The following is an 11,716-nucleotide window of genomic DNA, read 5'->3' as shown; positions in this document are numbered from 1 at the left end:
ATTTTTCCAAACACATATACCACGAATTCCTTCTTCTTTATGCCTACTTGTAATGAAGAAGTGCATAGTATCATAGGGAAGCTAAACTCCAATAAGTCGCCAGGTTACGATGGCATCTCTGCTCATGTCATTAAAAAAATTAGTGTTTCTATTAGTCCTGACCTGTCTTAGCCTACATAATTAATTTGAGTTTTGAAACTGGTGAGTTCCCTAACTGTTTAAAAAAAAGCTGTAGTAGTTCCTCTGTTTAAGAAAGGGAATGTGACCAACCTTAACGACTACAGACCAATATCCTTGCTTTCGGTTTTCTCTAAAATAATAGAAAAAATTGTAAAAATTAAAGTAGTGAAGTTTTTAAACATAAATAATTTCTTAAGTAAAAAGCAGTATGGTTTTGTCGAAAACAGATCTACGGAGGACGCACTATTGTCCTTTTGCTCTGAAATTTTTAATGGCATTAAGTCTAATTTGACGGTAGCCGGACTTTTTATAGATATAACGAAAGCCTTTGACTCTGTTACTTCCGTCTCGTTTGCAGGAAGCGGGATTCAGGGGCATTGCATTAAGTTGGTTTGGTAGTTATTTGTCGGGTAGAAGTCAGTGTGTTCGGATCAAGCAATCCTATAGTTCTTTGTTGCCAATAACGTGTGGTGTATCCCAAGGTTCTGTTTTAGGGCCAATTCTGTTTACTATTTTTATCAATAAATTATGTTCGGGTAACTTCAATGGTGATCTTACTTGCTTTGCCGATGACACTGCCTTATGTTATAAAATGAGTGATGAAAAACTACTTAATAATTTAATTCAAGACTACCTTAACAACTTAAAACTCTGGTTTACCGTGAATAAAATGGCCTTGAGCACAAAAACCAAACTGGTTCATTTTTCCTTGAGAAATAGAGCTAGGGGATTAGACAGTGTATTTTTCAAATGTAAAAAGTGCCTAAAAGGTCCGTTAATGTTGAGTTGTGATAATTGTCTCAAAATCGAACAGGTTCGTAGTATTAAGTATTTAGGGCTGGATCTAGATGAAAATCTTACGTGGAAACCACAAATTCAGACAATCAAAAAGTATATGTATATGGTCTTGAGTAAACTCTACTTGTTAAAGTATGTCTGTCCTCCGAATATTCTGAGAACCGTTTACTCTGCCCTTGCCAACAGTAAGCTTCAATACGGGATAATCTGTTGGGGAGGAGTGTATGTAAGTATCGTACGTCCAATTATTGTCGCTAAAAAAAAAGCGGTTAGGCAAATATCAGGAATTCGAAGATTTGAGCATTCTTTTCCCCATTTTCAGTCTCTTGGAATTCTCCCAATCAGACATCTCTACATATTTAGAGTGTTATGTATATTTTATCTGAGGGGTGGTCAAAAAGTAGGTAATTCTCTAGTCTACTCGTCTAGGCTAAAATCTTTGAATAGAGTAGCCTTAACCAAGACCCTCGTGTGAGGCTTTTAAGCGGTTTTATGTATACAATTATGTAAAATTCTACAATAAACTTCCATTTCTATCACTAGTTTAAATATAGTGACCATTTTTTTAAAAGGATTAAAAACGTGGCAGTTTACTTTTAGCCACGAAACTGTTGAATGTTTTTTCTAGTATTATGTTTATTATAGTTTCCTTATATTATATAAATATTTTTTTTTAAGTTTGAGCAAATCTAATAATGCTTGTAAAATTAGCACTAGTATAATGTAGGTATAGTGCGATGAAGCAGTCTTACATTCCGCGATTTAACTAATGAATTAATTATTAATTATTCCAGTATTAATTTTTATTTAAATTTTGTATATAGTATGTTGGTTGCTGCTGGGGAGCAGCCACCTTAGTCATTTTCTCATTTTCAATTATGAAGGCAACCTCAACACAGCTAATGCTAATGAGGTGCCTAGCTGTAATCAATAAAATTAGTATCTATTGACTGTAAATTTGGTTGTGAAATTTTCTTGTTTACAGTAATAAATTATTTCTATTTCTATTTTCTATTTCGATTTTAATCTTTGTTCATCTTCATTAGGATTCGACAATCGACAGTATCGATATTTACAGAGTATTTATTCATAATTTTTTTCCTGTGTGTAGTAGGGTGAGCTTTAGATGTATGGATTGTAAGTCCACTAATATTTATGAAATTTTTACCACAAAACTTACATGTTTTATTGGATTCATCATTATCAAAAGATTCAATCTTCCCAAGCGGTAAAGACACAACAATATTTTCCTTTTTTTGAATCTTATTAATAACTTTTGTGGTAGTAAATACGAATGTGTATATTTATACCTCCTTGATTTTTACAAACCTGGTCACAATAAGGACATTGTGAATTATGTGTGTCCTGTGATGACTTAATAGCAGTTGTGGAATTAGTGTTCCTTGGATCGCTTTTAATAAATATTGGTTGGAGAACGTTTGAACTTTTATGTACCTCATGTGAGTACTCGACAACACTCACTTTTTATTGTAAAAAAACTAGGTTAAATATTTCTCGTAATTCACCTATTAATTCAAAATGTGCTCTTCTTAACTTACTTAATAGAAATATTGACATTAATTATGACCCTTTTCTCACTATCGATATGGCTTTAGATTCCCTTTATTAGATATGTACTACCTAAATTATATCCAAATTCAAAATCCAAATGCGTCTATATATTTTATAAACTTAAATTTTCTTCTTTTTTCTTATATTATTTCATATTGTGTCCTATAATTGGTGTAAACTGTTGGGCATTAAATAATTAAATAAAATAAATAAATAAAATAAATAAAATACCAATAATACCATCTACGTTATCGATACACTTTTTCGCTACTTCCTCTTCATCAAGGGTTTTTCTCTTCAATTTGTGATGTATTTTGAGTTAAAGATCGAGTTTTATGTTTGTTAGATATGTGTATATTAAAACCCTTTTTTGATGTAAACTTACAATCATAATATGTGCATAGAAAGGATTTATCGAGGATTGGCGATATAGGCTGGTGTGCAGAATTCAAATTTCTTGTAAATGAAAATTTTCTTGGTTCTCCACGGGATGAGTATCAGGGTATATATTTGACGAAACGACAGAAATGTTTCCATCAACGACTGTAAAACAAATCATTGCACATTCCAATAAAATCTGTCATTCGTATTAAAAATGGGACGCGGAGCACGGATTAAAATGATGTTCAGAACAGATAACAAAGCCGATTATTTAAGTACGAACTTGGCCCAATTTTTATGGAAACTGGTCATACAATAATAATTGGTGATTAAAAAAATATATATTATAACACCATATAGGCACGAACAGCTGGTTGATCTAGTACAATGTAAACCATACATTCCATTTTAAAAGCTGTTTTGTTATAAATGAACCTTATTCGATTGAACAGTATACAAATTGCAATCCGGAATTGCATTTCGATTTTTGATGTGAACCATCTCTCTTAAACGGAAATTTGTTTCGATCATCCCTGCAACGTCAGCAATTTTCTGTGCTGATACGAACGGGTGTCTGTTCAATTTTCCTCTAGACGAAGAAATACTAAATATATTGTGATTTTTTATTAAATTACACCCCTTACTTAATCGCAACTGTCGCACTATATTAAAAATCTGTCAAAGCAAAATGGCGAGATCTCGCAAAAGTTTCTCAAATAACTACAAATATCAATCCTCCTTATTTTTTCCTCCCGTCGACAATTAAAAGTTTAATCATTTATCACGAATAGTGTTGACAAATGTATATGAGATAATTAATCATAAGCAAGTGCGCCTGATGTATATAAGTAAGAATTAGAACAAGACGAGGGTTGGACAGTCGTCCACTTTCAGCGCCAAAGTAAACTATTATTACTTGGTTACCCTTTAAACGAGCAAAAACTATGGGGAGTTGAAATAGTTATTCGGTCATGAATATTCAGTTAACAGCGCTGTTGTGTCACCGCCTTTAGGGAGACAAACTTGCATTTGGCCATAAACGGTCGGATTGTATAGGAAAAAAATGGGGATGGAAACTTCTGTTGTTGATAAGTAGTTTGAATATTTCCTGTTAGGTTTTTCATCGAGCTAACAGAAAATTGCATGTTACCAATGTGGCAGTTGCCAATGCTCGAAATATTATCAGTATCTTATTTTTCACCATTTAAAGATCTCACATTGCTTTGTGGGTGACTACCAGCCCTCCAGCAAACAGTAGCTTGTACCTACATCTTGAAGAGTACAATTATTAATTACCACATAAATGCCTAGCTGGCGAGGCCGAATGATAGTTATTTGTCTCGTCTCAATTAGAACCCGTGCAATTATCAAACGTACGAATGACAAAGGGAAAACTTAATGTATTCATGCGGCAGCAATCAAAAAGTACGAGTAGCGCGGAGTCGCATTCGCTTTTATACACATGTTAGTGCAAAAATAAACGGTTGTTCGGGCGCTAGCTCCCTGACAAAACCACTGAATTTATGCAGACATTAATCATCCGTGTGAAACAGACCGACAAGAGCGACCACTTTCAAACAAACTGCATCTGTTATTGTTGCAAACTCGACATTGTTGCAAAAATCGTCTGTCAACAGGCAACGGTCTAATTAAGAATTGCAATACAGATAAACAATGGCCACTTCAGCCAGACAATTTTTGTCGAGAACTTTCATCAAGGGGGACAGTTGGAAGGAAGCCGGATGGATGTGCAGCGTGCGATCGAGAAAGGGATGGAGAACAACGTCAGAGAAGGAATTTTCTCTATTACAAGACGCAATCTCATATTATCTTGCAGTATTTTCCCCTTGTCAGTGAGATGCGAATTAAGGAATTTTTATTCGTCTTGTTCTCCGGATTTCTAGACAGTTTTGTCTCTTTTCAAGTGCCCGTCTTTTTTTTCCCGCAGTAGGGGCTAATTGCTTGAATACATAAAAAGTGAAGAAAACAAAGCAGAATTACACGTAGATCGGAAAACTTTTCGTGCGCAAAAACGCTCTTGAAAAATTCAGCGTATCGATCTCGAGCCATAATGTTTAGGAAAAACGGTGTTGCAAACTTGAAATAAGAAAAAGCAGCAACAGATGCACTTTTAGTTTACAACGAAAAACGTCGAACGGTTTTACACTTGGGAGGCGAAAGTTTTCCTCCATTTAAAAACTTTTTACCCTCTTAACTTTTGTACATATTTTAAACGTGAAGCAGGCCGACTGCATTGCTGATTAAACGTGAACTATTCTTGGGTTTTATTCGAGGAAAATCAAAAACTATACAACGTTGCCCTTTTATAAGATCTTTGGACGATATCCAAAATGTTCCCTCGGTACGTATAATCAATAGCGCCAGAACAAGGAAGGGCGTGATTTTGATTAATGATGTTTTTCATAAGTTACGATGTCAATTTATTACTCGACATTTCGATTTATGAATTGTTGTTATTGCTAATGGGCTTTACGTATAAATAATGCGCCGCTTAGTGTCTCTGGGGACTACAGCAACTGCTATTATTTCCCGTTCATTTATAAAACTCAACGCGTTGTTTTACCAATTTCGAATTTGGACTGCATTTGTGACAGGTATAAATTATTGTTACCTTCAGCAAAGTGTAGTCGTCTGGATATGAAATGATTGAATTCTGCATGTCTTTTTCGATTTCAGTACAGCTTATTACGTCAATATCAGTCATCTAGAGCTAGACCACCTCATGCCATAAGCAAAAAATGATCTCGATCCATCAGCAAGTAACACATTTAAGGCCATTACTTGTATCTGTAGCGTGTTTGCCCAAAGTAAACTGTTAAAAAGATGGTCGTTGGGTTCAAAACTATATCGCGATATTTAATTTGTTATGCCAAATTACCAATTAAGCTTTTCTTTTTGTTTCAGGTAAGGCTCAATGGGATTTCCAGTTAAGGTTCGTACCCCAAACGTAATATAAACTATTCTTCCACATTGAAAAGGCTCATTAGATTTCTTTAATTGAGACCAAAGATAACCTTTTCGACAAATTATAATGAATTTTTTACTACGAAAGAGTCCATGGTTTTTTAAATTCAATTCATTGATAAAGTGTTGTGTGGAATTTTTTCATTATTGATGGCAGAGTAAATGAAATGAAAATATAGGCAGAGTACACGGTAGGTACTTACAACCAAGATCATATTGTAACGTAAACTTAATTACGTGATTTATGGCCGTTTGCACCGACAAATTTAAGCGGAGCTTAGCTTAAGCGTAGCTTAAAATGCATGACAACCATTGTCTCAATAATCGTTGCCATGGATTTTAAGCTACGCTTAAGCTAAGCTCCGCTTAAATTTGTCGGTGCAAACGGCCATTATTTGTTTACAATTAACAATAAATTTATAATAGTTTTGAATTGAATTAATTTATAACAGTAAAATATTATTAATCACGCACAAATACGCAATTTATAACCGCGCAAACTATTTATTACTTCGGCGTTGAAATTGGAACTGAACTGATATACGCTACAATTTGCTTATATATCTGGAGAGGTCTAGAACATTGTATTATACTTCAACGAAGGAATGCCTCCGCATTCCTTATAGTCGCGTCGATTACTAATCTTCCATGGCGCTACGATGTCTATCGGGATGTCTGGAATATTCGCTACAATAGTAATAATAATAATATAATAATAATAATTTACTACCGCTAATAACAATACAGTTGTACGCAAGTCGGTTAATATTATACAATATGTCAGGACTATATTACCCATTCTTTAAAGAGGACTGTGCGGTATTTCTTCATTTAATGTCCCCCGACGCTAATATTTTCTTTTTGCTGTATATAAAATGCATTAAAACACCATTAAAAGGCCATATTTTAACGAAAATTCTCCAAAAATAAAAACAAGTTGTAAATCAGCATATATGCATGATTAAAGCGCATTTTTGGTAATGCAGGTCAGTATTTTATTAGCGAAGTTTAAAATTATCGATCTCACGAGTAATTTTGGCTGCGTTAAATAATTAAATTTATTTAATTTCAATTGAGGGTACGTCTTCATTTTGTAAAACAAATCACAAGGTAAATAATAAGTTTTTATACTGGTAGCGCTATCTAACGGTAAAATTATAGCACCTCCGAAACCCAAATCGAAATTATTTTCTTCAATTATCGATCTCACAAGTAATCTAACTCAAAATAGACTAGTGCCTGCACATCTACACTATAGCAGAAAGCTTTTAGTGAAAATTTGAATTCTCTAGCTATTGTAGTTGTGGAGATCTCACGCGGACAGCCGGCCTGCCAGCCATAATGAATATAATAGCGTATTTTTTTTCAAAAATGCGCTAAAAATTAGGTGGAAATGTGTATTAAATGCTGTTCTATGTTTGAGGGGATTCAGACCACGTTTAAATGCTCAAAAACATTTTGAACGGGTATTTAGGATATTCATTTAGTAGATTAAATTGACATTAATACTTTTTTTACTCATCATCCTCACCTGTCCCATTCATGCACTTCGCTTTACATTTGACCAACTTTGTGCAAGGAACCCAGGGCTCTTTATTGCACCCACACTGCTTAGTGTTACAGAGTCCTGTGCACTCACAAACAGTAAACTTTCTTGAGAGCGGCCCTTCCACAGAAGAAGTGAAACTTTTGGGAGAAACTTTCCTTTTTAGATCTTTTTGCACACTTGTACTTATTGCGTGTAACAAACACACTCATTATGGGAATGTTTGATCTATCCGTAATAGTACTAGCGGTATAACGGAAATTCTTGAAAGATACTGCATTTTTTTATACTAAGGTGCCACTTTGTACAATTCCTTTTCAGTGGTGATAACGCAATCTCAAAGGAGGTCAGCGATGTACTTGGTGATCCTTCATAGGCTTAAAAATTTTTTACCCCATGTTTTAATATATTTTATGTTTTGTTAATGTGTATTTTTATTAAATAAAATATTACAAATTTATATAGGTATTAAAACATTGGAATATCTTGGGTTTCACCGCGTGCGACGTCTTCAAAAAATGCAGTAGGGAAGCCTCTCATGCAGTTCCGATGCCAGTAGGTTATTTTTGTTATCATAAATGAATTCCCTGACCCCAAAAACATAACTCTAGACACCTTACACGACCCGGTGTGCCTTAGAAATATAATTCGATCAAAAGTCTGTCATTTTCTAAAAATGGCGGCTTTTCACGGACTTCCTGTATCCGGATTACATTTCTGGCGCTACCATTGGATTCCTCGGGTTAAAATCATACGCAATCGACACCCAGATCTCGTCTCTATGCCATATTTAGTTTTTAAAAAATTGTTACAATAAATCACCCCCACCCCCTCTAAAATCTACCCACACGGAAAATGTCAAGTGTTCTTCGGGCCAAATCGTCTAAATGGCTCTAAGGAACAGCTGTACCAAGTGGCACCTTGGTATAAGAAAATGCAGTATCTTTTGGTATACCGCTAGTACTATAACCCCGTTAGAGTTGCCATTACCAAATTTTGAAATCCAGGATTTGAAGGTAAAAGTACCAGGACATTTCGTTTGGATACGCCAAGATTGGGAAGTAGTGTATCGAAAAAAATTAGAATTTAATTTAAAATGTCGGTATAAAACCAAAATTTGGGCGAAAAAAATTGTTCTTCTGTGTGGATTTCTTAGTTAGTGTTAATGTAATGAGTAAATCATTTTAAAACACAGGATCTTAACATGGCGTTTTAAAACCCCCAGGATGCTACTTAAGAACTACCCAGGATACCTCAGGAAACCCAAAAAAAACAGGACATGTCCTGTGAAAACCCTACTTACGTGAATATTCAACCTCACTATTTGAGGTTAATGGTGATGAATTATCCGGGTAAAAATCTACTTAAATAAATCGTCTGACCCTTCCAAACTGTAATTTTCAAATAATTTTTTCGCTATTCACAAAGGAATGCTCGTTACTGAATTTTGGTGTTCACAGTTCACCTATTCCCTAGTTATAAAGCATTATTGTTACTTGGGATGTAAGTCCCCACTTAAATTACTTAAATTATGGTCGATCTGAGACAATTTTTTTTCGGGCCTCAAAAAAAGGCAGTGTATAACCTTCCTTTTTTACCAAAAATCAACTGCACCAAAATTTCTCGGGAAAACACTTTTTTTTATTAATTTTGGTGCGTAGAATCCAAAACAATTCGTACTTTTTCGATCAGACTTCTCAATCAAAAGTTATAGACTAGAAACCAATTTCGAAAGAAAATTCAAAGGGCTGTAACTTTGGAACTAGTAGCCCAATCTTGGAACTGTTTGAAATTATGGATTCTACAGGCCACATTCTATAAGAAAATTTTTTTCCCGGGTCGATCTGAGACAATTTTTTTTCGGGGCTCAAAAAAAGGCAGTGTACAACCTTCCTTTTTTACCAAAAATCGACTGCACCAATATTTCTCGGGAAAACACTTTTTCTTATTCATTTTGGTGCGTAGAATCCAAAACAATTCGTACTTTTTCGATCAGACTTCTCAATCAAAAGTTATGGATAAGAAACCAATTTCGAAAGAAAATTCAAAGGGCTGTAACTAGGGAATGCAATACCGGGATCGCGGGATCCCGAAATACCGTTGCGGGATTAATCCCGCACATAAATGGAGCGGGATCCCGCGGGATTTGCGGGACTGAGGAATTTGGCGATCAAGGGGACGACTCTGTGTACTTTGTTAATGAAACGCATAACTGAAATGTTAATTTTTAAATAATTGTTAAAATTTTTTCGTTAAAAATGTACTATGATTTTTGAGGCACTTTAGAAGTTCACCTTTTTTTTTAGTTCTAAGTTAGGCTGAAGGTAATTTTTTGTTAAATATTGTGATAATTAGCGATTTATTTTAGTACAGAAGTTAACCGCACAGAATTGCTTATTTGCAAATTTATTTAAAGTTTTGCGGAATCCCGCAAATACCGGGATCCCGCGGGATTAACATCTAACAATCCTGCAAATACCGTGATTGAGATTTTGCTGCGGGATTGCATTCCCTACTTCCAGGTATACAGAGGGGACGGACAGGAGGTCCAACTGCAAACATATTTTCAATTTCATAGGACATTCGCTTTTACCGAAAGTATTTTAAATCGAGTTTAAATGGTATACTCTAACTTCATTTTTTAAATCTACGCGAAATATGGACTACATTTGGTACATTTTTAGAAATTTTTGGAATTGATACTCCTTCAGTAAATAAATTACCTTTTATAAAGCAAACATAAAGCAGTCATTATTTTTTGGATTTGCTTAAATAAGGAGTTGACCTTACTTATTAAGAGTTCAAACAATTTATACAAAGTGTTCAGGACTGCATGTCAAATTTCACAGATTCGAAATTGCGAAGGCTTAACTTTTTTCTGGTGCATTTTTCAACCCATGTCGGAGGATGGTGCTATTATGGCCATTTTATTCGTCTTTCCGTCCTAGGCATTATCTATACCCCTACAGTTTGAAGATATTTAATTCGTTGATTTTGCATTCGAATGGATGGAAAATGCGCTAAAGTTACTTGCCTTAGGGCGAAAACCTATTTTATTTTTAATGAATACCCTCCAGCTACTGGATTGTAGGATCTGTATAGTTCTATTATACATCAAATCCATGATAACTAGGATAGTATTTGTTTCTTGACGGTTCTTTTAAATCAAAGACAAGTAATAATTAAAAATACTACAATAGCTGTACAAATTTTCTATTTACCCCCTTCATACAAACATCTGTTCATTTAAACTACCCTTATTTTGCGGAGTGGAATCAATTGGTCAACAGAGTGTTGTATCTTGTTACGAATAATTACAAGAAATACTTAGAACACATTTTATAATAAATATTACATTTCAAAATCTCTCATGACAGATGCCTACTCTGACATAAAATACAACATCTTCCTTTTTTTTCTAAAACAAACAAATCACAACAAACTTAAAACAAAACGTTATTATGAGATTACATAAAATAATCTTTAAACTTATTCGGTAATTTAACAATCCGACCACTGTGTGTAACAGTTTGTTTAATATTAGAATCAGGAATTAGGTCATTTGTAGAATCAATTTCAATGGTGGTTTGATTGTTAATAGTTTCTAAGTTATCATTTGAGCAGTTTGATGAGTTGTTAATGTCAAATTTTGTATTAGTTGGTTTTAGTTGGCTAAAGTTTCTTCTAACAACATTGTTCTTATTATTAATTACATTAAAAGATCTAGGAGTGGAATGATTACCAACTACTTGTCCTTTTTCCCAAAACTGATCTTTTATAAGAACATTATCACCTGCTTTCAAATTTTGGTTAAAATTTTTGGCACTTTTAACGTGATTTCGTTTAAAATATTCCTGTTTGGCTAAAAGTTTTTTATGTGCATCTTTAGGAATTGCGGGTTTTAGTAATTGTGCTGTGTGTGAATAGGAAGCTTGGTTCTGGTTAGTCTATTCATGAGCATTTGACTTGGCGATATACCAATACCCGAAACGGGAGTATTTCTAAACTCCAATAATGCGAGGTGGATATCAATATTGTCGTGAGAACATTTCTTGAACATTAGCAGTTTGAACTGCACGTTCTGCTTGACCATTACTGCGTGGATATTTAGGAGAACTTGTGCAAAACTGGAAATTCCACTCTTTGGAAAAGTTCTTGCATTCAAAGGAAGAAAAAGGCATATTGTCACAAATTACTGTGTTGGGAATACCAAACGTCGCGAACAATATTTTGAGGTGTTTAATAATTTCTGAT

Source organism: Photinus pyralis, unplaced genomic scaffold (assembly GCF_008802855.1).
Source record: "Photinus pyralis isolate 1611_PpyrPB1 unplaced genomic scaffold, Ppyr1.3 Ppyr1.4_LG8, whole genome shotgun sequence".
Classification (NCBI taxonomy): Eukaryota; Metazoa; Arthropoda; class Insecta; order Coleoptera; family Lampyridae; genus Photinus; species Photinus pyralis.
The sequence above is the reverse complement of the archived record's forward strand: the minus strand, read 5'-3'. Positions refer to the sequence as shown.